Source organism: Haliotis rubra, unplaced genomic scaffold, assembly GCF_003918875.1.
Source record: "Haliotis rubra isolate DU_JTF1 unplaced genomic scaffold, ASM391887v1 Scf2472, whole genome shotgun sequence".
In the NCBI taxonomy this organism is placed as follows: domain Eukaryota; kingdom Metazoa; phylum Mollusca; class Gastropoda; order Lepetellida; family Haliotidae; genus Haliotis; species Haliotis rubra.
Window position 1 is genome coordinate 23,698 of NW_025766528.1, and position 12,057 is coordinate 35,754.

The 12,057-nt window shown below is 42.7% G+C and overlaps 1 long non-coding RNA gene across 1 annotated transcript; it reads left to right on the forward strand.

The window, feature by feature from the left end:
- The first annotated feature begins 3,808 nt into the window (after positions 1–3,808).
- Positions 3,809–7,170, forward strand: LOC124279170. Its single transcript, XR_006899307.1, has 4 exons — positions 3,809–3,863; positions 4,405–4,502; positions 6,501–6,548; positions 7,149–7,170. It is a non-coding gene; the product is annotated as an uncharacterized LOC124279170 (long non-coding RNA).
- Positions 7,171–12,057: the final 4,887 nt, after the last annotated feature.

Here is a 12,057-nt window from a genome sequence, read left to right on the forward strand (position 1 = left end):
ACTCATACCAGCCCATACCATCCCCAAACAAATAGCTGTGTAGAAAGGCTCAATTCCTACATCAATCAATCACTAAGAGCCTATTGTAACAAAACTCAAAATGATTGGCCCTGGTTTCTTCTTCCAGGCATCATGATGGCCTATCGGATGGCCCCAAATTCATCAACTCAAAAGTCCCCTTTGTTATGCTTTTCGGCCGAGAAATGAGAGCCCCACAAGATGTTTCTTTAATTCCAAAGGAAAATTTAGGCCACAACAACAAAAAGCTATCTTTCAAATTTGCTTGAGGAGCTAGAAATTACAAGGACAATTGCAGCGGAAAACACTGCTCGAAAGCAAAGGAGGTGTATTCGAGCAATACAATCGTAAGGCTAAAGAGCCAGATTTCTCCCCAGGTCAAAGAGTATGGCTATATTGTCAAAAGGTAGAAAAGGCCTCTGCAACAAGTTAACCAAAAAGTGGTATGGCAGTTATTATATTGTTCACTTAGGTCCAAATTTCACCTACAAACTACGCTGAAGTTCTGACGACAAAGTGCACAAACCATTGGTCCATGCCAACCGTCTGAAGCCATATTTCGATCCAGCTGATCGTCCACAGTATCCACCAGAACCATACCTCACCAACAGCAACAATATGGATTCAGACATCATAGATGACAATGAGGAACCAATGAGCTATCCACAACTTGACAGCAATAATGCAGAGTCAACAAGCTTAACCCAGGATCAATCACCTAAAGGTAAGGAAGTCAATTCAAAAAACTAAGGCAGGAAATCCAAGGAATCCTAATCAAGAGAAGAAAGGAATTCAGGAAAGCTCAGCAGGACCAAGTACAACTGTTCCAAACAAGAAACAGAGCCCCCCAGGTCCAAGTAACCCAACCAAGAAGAAAGGAAATACAAACAAGGGAAAAAAGAGGACTAAACAGCAAACATCATCAGCCAAAGTCAAGGCCACAATCAGGATCAAGTCAGGTTCAACAACCAGCACAACAACCAGCGTCAAGCAATGACGCCAAGGTTTTCAATCCTGATGACATTCACTCAATTCTTGCTTCCAAGAGAGCAAACAACAAAATATACTACAGGGTGAAATGGACAGATCCAGAAAGAGGAAACACATGGGAATATGGCAGCACCATTCCAGACTCAATTGGGAGAGAATTTCACGTGAAGAAAAAATATGTCAGGAAAAACTAATTTAAAACTGGCCACTGAAGAATCACAAGTTCTTTAACCAAAGAGAGTCAGCACAAGACAATCAATCAGTCAATGTGCTGTCAAAGAATTTCAAAAGCAATCGACCATTACAGAACCAGAATTAGGCGTCGAACCATATCCAATGGTACCAAGGCACCCTACGAGAATCGATAAAGATGTAAAGAGAATTGTGGGCATAGAAATAGTTCAAGGAGACTGCTATGTCAAAGTCTTGTATAGCTTATGACAGAAATGATCCTCATATCGAACAACTTATTTTGAAACTGTTCCTCCCCAACTCATACAAGAGTACATCAATGACAGCTGGAATGATCTCTGTGAGTGGTTCGAAACTAAAGACCCTGGAGATGAGATTGATCCAGATGTATATCAATCTATGAATCAGGCATTACAACATTACCTAATGGCATGTACACATTTGAATACTGTGTATCACCACGAATGTCACAGACCCATGGTACCATACCATTATTCACTCCGATATTTACCTGTGGTCGCCAGATAGCCATATACCTGCAAAAGGTACAAGGTCTCCTCAATAAACTGCACTGTTAAGCTCTAGGTAGGTAATTTTGTGTCAAGTCATTTCACATTGTGTTACCTGATGACACTAGTTGTGAACAAATGGCATCAGCCTGATCATCTGAGTTATTTGCATCACAACAACTTTTGAGCATTGATCTGATCAACCAATCTCAAAAAGCAAAGTGAACTTATACAAACTTAGCCATAGCGAAACAAGCCTAGCGAAATAAATCGCGCAAATAAGCGGAATAAATATAAGCAGCATAAAGCTAAAGCGAAATAAACCGTGCAGTGAGGAACAAACTTAACCAATGCGAAATGGAAGCAAAAATAAGCCGCACCAAACAATAATGCATAAAATGCTGTAAACCAAAAGTCAGCCTAAGCGTACAGGCTGAGCTGAATTACAATGAACCAAAACTGAGTGAAGTAAACTCAGACTGATAAATCAAGGTAAACCTAAACCTAAAATCAAATAAAATAAAACAAAAATAAAAAAATCCTAAACAAATTAAGATGTTTAAAAAGACTAACACAATCAATCAAATTAACAAGGTACCTAACAAATGGTTCTTAACACAATATGTATATGTATGGATTCAATGAACTAATGCACTTGTTAAAAGCACAAGCACATGTATATATATTTGCTCATACATGACATTTATGTGTTTATCACCCCATGTACGTTGTATTAACTGCCCATGCATTATTCCAGGTCATGACTTCAATACATAAAAGTCACCTCTTACAATGCACTAATAGACAATTTATTTGCAGGGAAAAGTATCTTTATATGCGTATTCGCACAAACCAAAATAGTTACATGTATATTGTTGGCAGCAAGCTAACTCTCTTTTGTTTTGAATTTTTCATGTAAATCATCTGTCTGCATGGGATAATGGAGAAGTCAACTCCAAAATCAGGATGTGGAACCATCACAAGGCCTCCTGGAAACATAAAGAACCAGTACACAGAGCCATGACAAGCCCGATTCCACATCAGGCGACCAGATGACAGCAGAAGGAACTTGTGCCCCAGTACCAAAGAGACAATCTAATTACCATTTACTATTCTACCATTGTCCATCAACTAAGTTTATACCATTGTCCATCTAAGAATTTTTTTTGTCCAAGTTTGGGGACCAAACTTTTTCAGACAGTGGGGAAGTTATCATGGGATAATAATTCATACAAAATTCATTATTCATTATTACCACTACAAGCAATATATTAGGATTCAGATATTAGGAAAATATAAATATAGAATATTAGTAATAGCTTAGAGAAAGACTCCAGTCAAAAGTTGTAAAACTCATCTCACAGACATACTATTGAAAAGGTATAAATTACGGCTACACAATTTCACAGATATCAAGATAAAATCCTAGCCTAAGGTATTGAGGGACTCAAGCTGTTAGCAACCCTTTCAGTAATTCAGAGTTATGACCAGACGATTAAATGCATCTATTGTAATCCAAGCACCTGTAATTGACACATCAGATTAGGCTCATTGAGATCTAGCCCAGGGTAAGCATCAAGCATCCAGTAAAAGTGCCATCGAGATTAGTGCCAGTTAAACTAGGATTAACAAGGATTAAGAGTGATTGCCCTGTCTGGTCATTGAAGGACCCACCCATTTAGTATATTCTGTATTTGATAGGCTAATGTAGGTTACACCCATTTTTTGTATCAGTCAACCAATCATAATCTCTTTATTGTTTTAATTGTAGATAAAATGTCTCTATCTTCATTTGTCCATCAGTAGGGTTTAGACTCCCAACACAGGTCAGCTCTAGCCCTCAGCCCAGAGGGTTGTACCGACTCTCTGTGGCCACCCCATGTTACTCCGTTCTTGTAAATAAAATTGTGATTAGCTTCTTGTGACTTCGGACTCTTTGCTGAGTTAATTCCCCCAAGCAGACCAGCACGCCAGTTAGATAAGGTGTTTCACCGGAACAATCACTTGGACCCCAGACCCTTATCATAATAATATCTGGTTGGCAACGTTGACAGGGAGGTCAGTTGTTGGTTGATGTTGCAAGGCGTTGCCGAGATGCAGGGTTGCTGTTTGTAAACCAGGTGTCAGATTCTGTGAAATAGGCAATGCAATCAGGTTTGTCACTATGCTAATACCATGCAGAGGCATTGCCTTACCAAGGTTAGGAAATTGATTTCCTTAACATGTTGTTTGTGTTATGCAGATGTAGTGTTTGAGATGCATGTTAGTTCACTAGACTGAGATTACAAAATTGTTTTGAGGACAAGTAAAAGTCCAGTGATGGTAGTCTTCATTGACTAGATGGATTTAAGGCTGTTCTGAATTAATTTGCACTGCTGCTGGGGTGGCGGGGAAGCCTAGTGGTTAAGCCGTTCGCTCATCACGCCGAAGACCCGGGTTCCATTCCCCACATGGACACAATGTGTGAAACCCATTTCTGGTGTCCCCCGCTGTGATATTGCTGGAATATTGCTAAGAGCGGCGTAAAACTAAACTCACTCACAAACTAATCCCACTGAAGTGGGAGAGTCAAACGATATTACTGACTCTTATTTATTTATTTCAACTATATGTTGTAAGTACTAATCAGATGTTGACAATGATTCCTGAATGATGGTTCACTGGTGATCTTCATTATACCTGTATTTTCCTTCAGTTCTGCTGCTCACAGTGCTGGATTCTCTGTGATTCCTGAATTCTGTGGACATGGAATAGGAGAAAACTTCCACGAAAAGCCTGATATCCTCCACTTCGGTTTGTACAGTACAACATGTTGGTCTAAAACTGGGATTGTTCAGTAGCGTATAAGGGCTATAGTACAGACTTGCATTCCGTTATGTCAAATCAGTGAAATATAAGGCCATTGAAAAGTCATTTACACCTGTTCTTACAAATGACACTCTGATTTATTGGGGTAAACCTACAAATGTAACTCTGTGGTACAGGGATAGCAGGAACAAATCTGTCCACAGTGGTTTCAGGACAGGGCTGATACAATGGTCAGGGAACAAGCTGACCATGGTGGTTGACAGCAGGGAGAAGGGGTGGCGTGGGGGGACCAAATTAAACTTGGTGGCCAAAGGACTGGGCTGGGTCCTTGGTTGGTCCAAGTTGGGTCCTTGGACTACAGTGGTCCAGGGACCGAGCTTATAACAGCTGACCATGGGGATTCAGGGAATGAGCTGACCACGGGGATTCAGGGACTGAGCTGACCATGGGTTTCAGGGACTGAGCTGACCACGGGGATTCAGGGACTGAGCTGACCATGGGGATTCAGGGTATGAGCTGACCACAGGGATTCAGGGACTGAGCTGACCATGGATTTCAGGGACTGAGCTGACCACAGGGGTACAGGGACTGAGCTGACCACAGGGGTACAGGGACTGAGCTGACCACAGGGGCACAGGGACTGAGCTGACCACAGGGGTACAGGGACTGAGCTGACCACAAGGGGTACATGGGTACTGAGCTAACTACAGGGGTACAGGGACTGAGCTGACCACAGGGGCACAGGGACTGAGCTGACCACAAGGGGTACAGGGACTGAGCTGACCACAAGGGGTACATGGGTACTGAGCTGACCACAGGGGTACAGGGACTGAGCTGACTACAGAGGTACAGGGACTGGGCTGACCAAAAGGGGTACATGGGTACTGAGCTAACTACAGGGGTACAGGGACTGAGCTGGCCACAGGGGTACAGGGACTGAGCTGACCACAGGGTTACAGCGACTGAGCTGACCACAAGGGGTACATGGGTACTGAGCTAACTACAGGGGTACAGGGACTGAGCTGACCACAAGGGGTACAGGGACTGATCTTACCACAGGGGCACAGGAACTGAGCTGACCACAGGGGCACAGGGACTGATCTTACCACAGGGGCACAGGGACTGAGCTGACCACAGGGGTACATGGGTACTGAGCTGACCACAGGGGTACAGGGACTGAGCTGACCACAAGGGGTACAGGGACTGATCTTACCACAGGGGCACAGGGACTGAGCTGACCACAGGGGCACAGGGACTGATCTTACCACAGGGGCACAGGGACTGAGCTGACCACAGGGGTACATGGGTACTGAGCTGACCACAGGGGTACTGAGCTAACTGAACAGGGGTACAGGGACTGAGCTGACCACAAGGGGTACAGGGACTGATCTTACCACAGGGGCACAGGGACTGAGCTGACCACAGGGGTACATGGGTACTGAGCTGACCACAGGGGTACAGGGACTGAGCTGACCACAAGGGGTACAGGGACTGATCTTACCACAGGGGCACAGGGACTGAGCTGACCACAGGGGCACAGGGACTGATCTTACCACAGGGGCACAGGGACTGAGCTGACCACAGGGGTACATGGGTACTGAGCTGACCACAGGGGTACAGGGGTACAGGGGTACTGAGCTAACTACAGGGGTACAGGGACTGAGCTGACCACAAGGGGTACAGGGACTGATCTTACCACAGGGGCACAGGAACTGAGCTGACCACAGGGGCACAGGGACTGAGCTGACCACAGGGGTACAGGGGTACTGAGCTAACTACAAGGGTACAGGGACTGAGCTGACCACAAGGGGTACGAAGGACTGAGCTGATCCATCTGATTTTGTCTGCTTGTGAAGTGTGTTTGCAACATCATGATTGTCTCCCTTTAAACACCAGTTTTCTTCACTTACCACTGATGGCATGTCATATTGTGAAGGCAACTTGACAGTATCAGGTTGTTTAATTGGTCTAATGTGTTTGCAGAGCATCATGATGAGGCTGTCATGGCACCTAGGATGACTTTCACTGTGGGTGAGTTTCTCTATGTGCTAGGATTGTTGTGACGAGTAACTAAATGACCCATGCTGGCTCTCAGCTCCATGTCTCTGCCCTCATTTGGTCCTGGTTGTCTAATAATTTGGTCCTGGTTGTCGACTTGCCTGGTTTAGACATTTCAGAACCAATTACCAGTGGTCACTTCATCCCTTTTAGTAGTCTGTTTCACATCAAGCTAATACTGGTGTCATGCAACTTACACCCTTTCCTGTGTTGCTACCTGAGTAGTCTTATCTGTTTTGTGTTGGCAAAACTACTTTTAGCAAAAACCTTTTTCATATTTCAACTTAATGAATAATGTCATCAATTGGAGTGTAAACATTGAGAGGGACATTAAAGATTTTGAGACTGCATTTAAACCAAGGAGTCTTTTTAAACTTTGATTTAAACATTAGGAATATAAAAGGATCTTTAAGTTTCTATCATACCTTGTTAATTTGTAACACAATGCGTAAAATACTCTTGTGTCCCTCACACATGTTGTTCAAGGCTTAAAACGACTGGATATTTTTCTGTATTGATTTCTTCAGTGTATTTATCACTTCTAGACGGTACAGTGTGCATTTCTCTCCCCAGAGCCAATTATTTGTTCGGACAACCAGACGTCCATTATCTTAGAGGATGGTTGGGCCGGTGGTGACACTGGACAGCTGCCGGTCTGCCCAGTTTGAACACACTGTTCTAGTCACAGAGGAAGGGGTGGAGATCCTCACACTGTGATATCTTTAGAGAAAAATAAATTTATAGTTTTGAACTTATGATGTATGAGTTTTCATTGTATTTTTTATGATATGGATCTCTCACATTACTGCCAGATGTCTGACACATTACTACCCGTGAAGATCCGTGTCAGAATTGATCTTCAGTAATTCATGCTTGTCATAAAAGTTGACTAACGGAATCTGGTGGTCACACTTGCTGACTTGGTTGACACATGTCATCGTATCCCAATTGTGTAGATCGATGTTCTTGCTGTTGATTACTGGATTGTCTTGTCCAGACTCGATTATTTACAGACTGGAATATATAGCTGTAATATTGCTGATTCTGTTAGTCACCTCTTACGACAAGCTTGGGTTTAATAATTCTAAACTTGATCTTCATCTGTCTATTTTTTCCGTAGCTGACTTGAACAATACTGCTCCAATTTTTCCCTGAAGGTAAACTTTTGCTCGCGATATAGTGAAACAATGTAGTAGAAGCGGTATAAAAGTAACCTGATGACGGCAGGGACAGAAAGACCAATGGTGATCACTGAAGTCCTGACATGGCAGATTGAACGATATCAGCACCTGCTTCGGTGGCTCACTGGGTAATATACTGAATGTGATACATGTTGCAGGTTTGATTCACAATTTCCATGACAACAAATCAAAACTTTAAAAATCAACAATAGATGCTTATTTAGATGCTCTTTGCTCTGCTGTCTTACGATTCGATTGTAAAACCCCAAAACTGGAAGTTACACAAAACGTGTTCAATCTTTGATCAGCAGGTGTTACTTGAAATCAGTACCTTCATATTGTTACTCTGCAACAGCAAGATATCAACAATAGAAAAATAGCGACTGTGCATTATATCCTATAGTCAGTGATGAACGCTCTTTTCATTGGTATTTGTAAAACTATTCAGTTATTAGTTACCTTCTGACATATGTTTCAAACTGATTCGTAATATTGATTTTGGTAGAGCAGAAGAAATATCCTGATAAAGAAATCAAGGTTAAGTAGAGCTTCAGTGCACGACAATCGGGTAAGATAGGTTTGGAAAAAAAATGACACTAGACATGCTTGATCAAGAAATCAAGGCTAAGTAGATCCTGCACGAATGAGCTTCAGTGCCCAGCAACCATTTGGCAAAGTCGACCTTCTACTCAGCTGAAGGTGGAGGTTAGAAGAGTTACCGAGTCGTGGGAGGCGACTCAATGGATGAAGTGGGCAATCGCTGTGCCGTTTTGATGGCGTGTCGTCATACCTCCCCCGGAGAGTGTTGTTGCTTATAATATCGATCACTTGTTTGGCCGACCAGATTCAATCATTTACAGGTCGTGGTAATAGGCCTAGAGCTGGACTATTGCTGAGTGCTGTGTTAAATCAACAGAGATAATAATGTTAGAACATTGTGAGAAAGTGATACATGGCCGAATTATCGACTTTTCTACCTTTAGTTTCGTCAAGCCAACGCTCTGTGTAATAAACTTTGTAAGTCATCAACCTGTTTATCTACAGATCCAATGTCCAGAGTTAGAATCGTCGTGAAAGATGACCGACCGGCTCGCAATGCCAAAGCAAACGGTGTGGCCGCTTGCAAGGACTGTTTTCCGCTGTCAGCAGTCGGACGAGTATGTTTTGGCTTCATAACGGCGGTCTGATTGATGTAGGTTGAGTTAGGATTCTGGATCAAGTGAATCAATATTCAGATGAATGAGCAATGACCCCGCCATCTGGCAATGACGTCACAACAAAGCAACCGACTGATATTATAAATTGCAACTCTGACCTCATTTCAGATGTTCCCGTGGGCGTCATTAGGTGTCCCTTGGCTATAGCTAAAAGCACATGCTTGTAATACAACTAGCATCCTGCAGACACTGTGCATGCGGTCAATGCTGGCCTGCCGTTTATTTATTCTTTTAATACTATATCTTAATAGATTCTGGGTTTAGAGCGCTGTGACTTGCCGTAGGACATAGTCACCTGTTTGAGTATAACATTCTGGAATTGCTAATGACAATAGTGCTCTTTCTAATACATTATGTACGACTCGTCTGCTTGAATTATCTGTTCAGTTATTGAATATTGTTGATGTAATCACTTTAATCATGATTTATTTAGATCGAGCCCACTATTGATGACATACCACACCATACGTTTATTTCTTTTGTTTTAATTTACATGAATGACAATATGTGAGTTCATTTATAAAACATGATCTTTCCCGATATGTTTTATTTCTTTTCGACACTGGTCGTACGACTGTGGATTACGTCAAACATGACTGATGTTGAAAGAGGTTTCAAGTTGCAGATGTTCATGACAAGCGCTGACATTCTTGGTTGGTTCAGGTTACTGCAGAGTAAGTAAAACCAAGGCCACTAAAACTGGAACCTAATCAACACTTACAATGCGCACAGAACGATTTTTGTTATACATATGAAACAAACACATCATTATTCGTACAAAAACTAAACTGGCCAGTCGTGCTGCAAGACAGTTGTTGGCGAGCAGCGGTTTATGTTTGAGCATATCTTAGGGATGTGCTTAATGACGATATTGTTTGTGGTGCTTATTGACTGGGTATATCAGTTTGTGGTGCTTATTGACCTGGTTTATCTGTGGTGCTTATTGACTGGGTATATCAGTTTGTAGTGTTTATTGATTGGGTATATCAGTTTGTGGTGCTTATTGACTGGGTGTATCAGTTTGTGGTGCTTATTGACTGGGTATATCAGTATGTGGTGCTTATTGGCCGGGTATATCAGCTTGTGGTGCTTACTGACTGGGTATATCAGTTTGTTGTGCTTATTGACTGGGTATATCAGCTTGCAATGCTTATTGACTGGGTATATCAGTTTGTGGTGCTTAATGACTGTATGCGAGAGATTCTTTCCATTGACCTAGTTTTTGGAAAGTCCGGAAATATGCAGTGTAACTCTTTCAGCCACGGGTCACGTCTAATTTGTGAAAGAAACTTTACTCTAAGTGGCTGCTGGCACAAATGAGTATATCTGCACAATGGCTTGGTACATCTGCGTGTATCTGCGATATGTGCTTAAAGAGTGTGTATATCAGCAAGTAGAATATACCAAATAAGTACATCACCAAACTATGCTTTCTTATGGCCATATCATGTGTTTATCAACGACTATATCCTCGAGTTGTGCTGTATCGACAGGGCATGTAAGTTCAATATCCTCATTAATTGTGCAATCACTATGTTATGCTTTGAAGTGTTGTGTATTTCCGCGAATAGCGTGCCTGTTCACTTTTCTGAGCTAGCAGCGACAGTTTGCTGTGAATGCCCCAATCTTAACATATCGACCAACTGGTGCTTATCCACTGAGTATGCCAGTAAACTCTATTTATATTCGCTGAGTATATCAATGAGCTGTGCTTATCCACTGAGTATAACAGTAAGCTGTGCTTATCCACTGAGTATACCAGTAAGCTGTGCAAGTATCTACTGAGCATGTCGACAAGCTGTGCTTATCCACTGAGTATATCAGTGAGCTGTGCAAGTATCTACTGAGCATGTCGACAAGCTGTGCTTATCCACTGAGTATACCAGTCAGCTGTGCAAGTATCTACTGAGCATGTCGACAAGCTGTGCTTATCCACTGAGTATATCAGTGAGCTGTGCAAGTATCTACTGAGCATGTCGACAAGCTGTGCTTATCCACTGAGTATACCAGTCAGCTGTGCAAGTATCTACTGAGCATGTCGACAAGCTGTGCTTATCCACTGAGTATATCAGTGAGCTCTGCTTTTATTCGCTCAGTATATCAATGAGCTGTGCTTATCCACTGAGTATATCAGTGAGCTGTGCAAGTATCTACTGAGCATGTCGACAAGCTGTGCTTATCCACTGAGTATACCAGTAAGCTGTGCAAGTATCTACTGAGCATGTCGACAAGCTGTGCTTATCCACTGAGTATATTCAGCGAGCTCTGCTTATATTCGCTCAGTATATCACCGAGTCGTGGAGCTGTGCTTATCCACTGGGTATATCAGTATGATGTGCAAAGTATGTCGGCAAGCTGCGCTTATCCCATGAACATATCATTGAGCTTCGCTTATATCCACCGAGCAGGTCGCCGACCTGATGCTTATCCCTCTGAGGACATTCGTGAGCTTTAGCTTGACCACCCAATTCTGTCGGTGATGATGATCTCGAACCACTGGTCATGTCTCGGATATTGCTGCACCGAGCATATTGGCGAAGAGCACAGTTGAGGCACCAGGGTTTCCACGACAACTCTACGACCTTTCTTTTTGGCGAGGCCTGAAATAAACAGTTTAACTCTTTCGGCCACGGGTCACGTCTAATTTGTGAAAGGAACTTTACTCCAAGGAGCTGCTGGCACAAAATGAGTTAATAAAACGCAAAGAAATTCCCCATAGAGGAATCTGCCGATTGGCATTGATCGCCACGCATTGATTCTGCTGAGAGCTCCATGCAGAATAAGTAGATACACGCGTTGATAAGAGCTGGTCAGTAGGCCCGTAGCGAAAGCGTGACATGGCAATCAGAAAGGGTCTGGATTCTTGTACTGAGAAAGGAGATGAAATATTGATGTGAAAGAACTCCCCAGCTTGTAATATAATATGTCTGTTCTGGAATCTTAGCGAAATATTATAACTGAGATATGCCTATACCAGCGCTTGTCATCCCCTCTCTTTCTTTCTCTTCTAATTCCCTGTAAAAAATACCGCGTCTCTGTGTTAAAGATCGAGATCTCGGGTTAAAACAGGGCATGTGCGGGCAG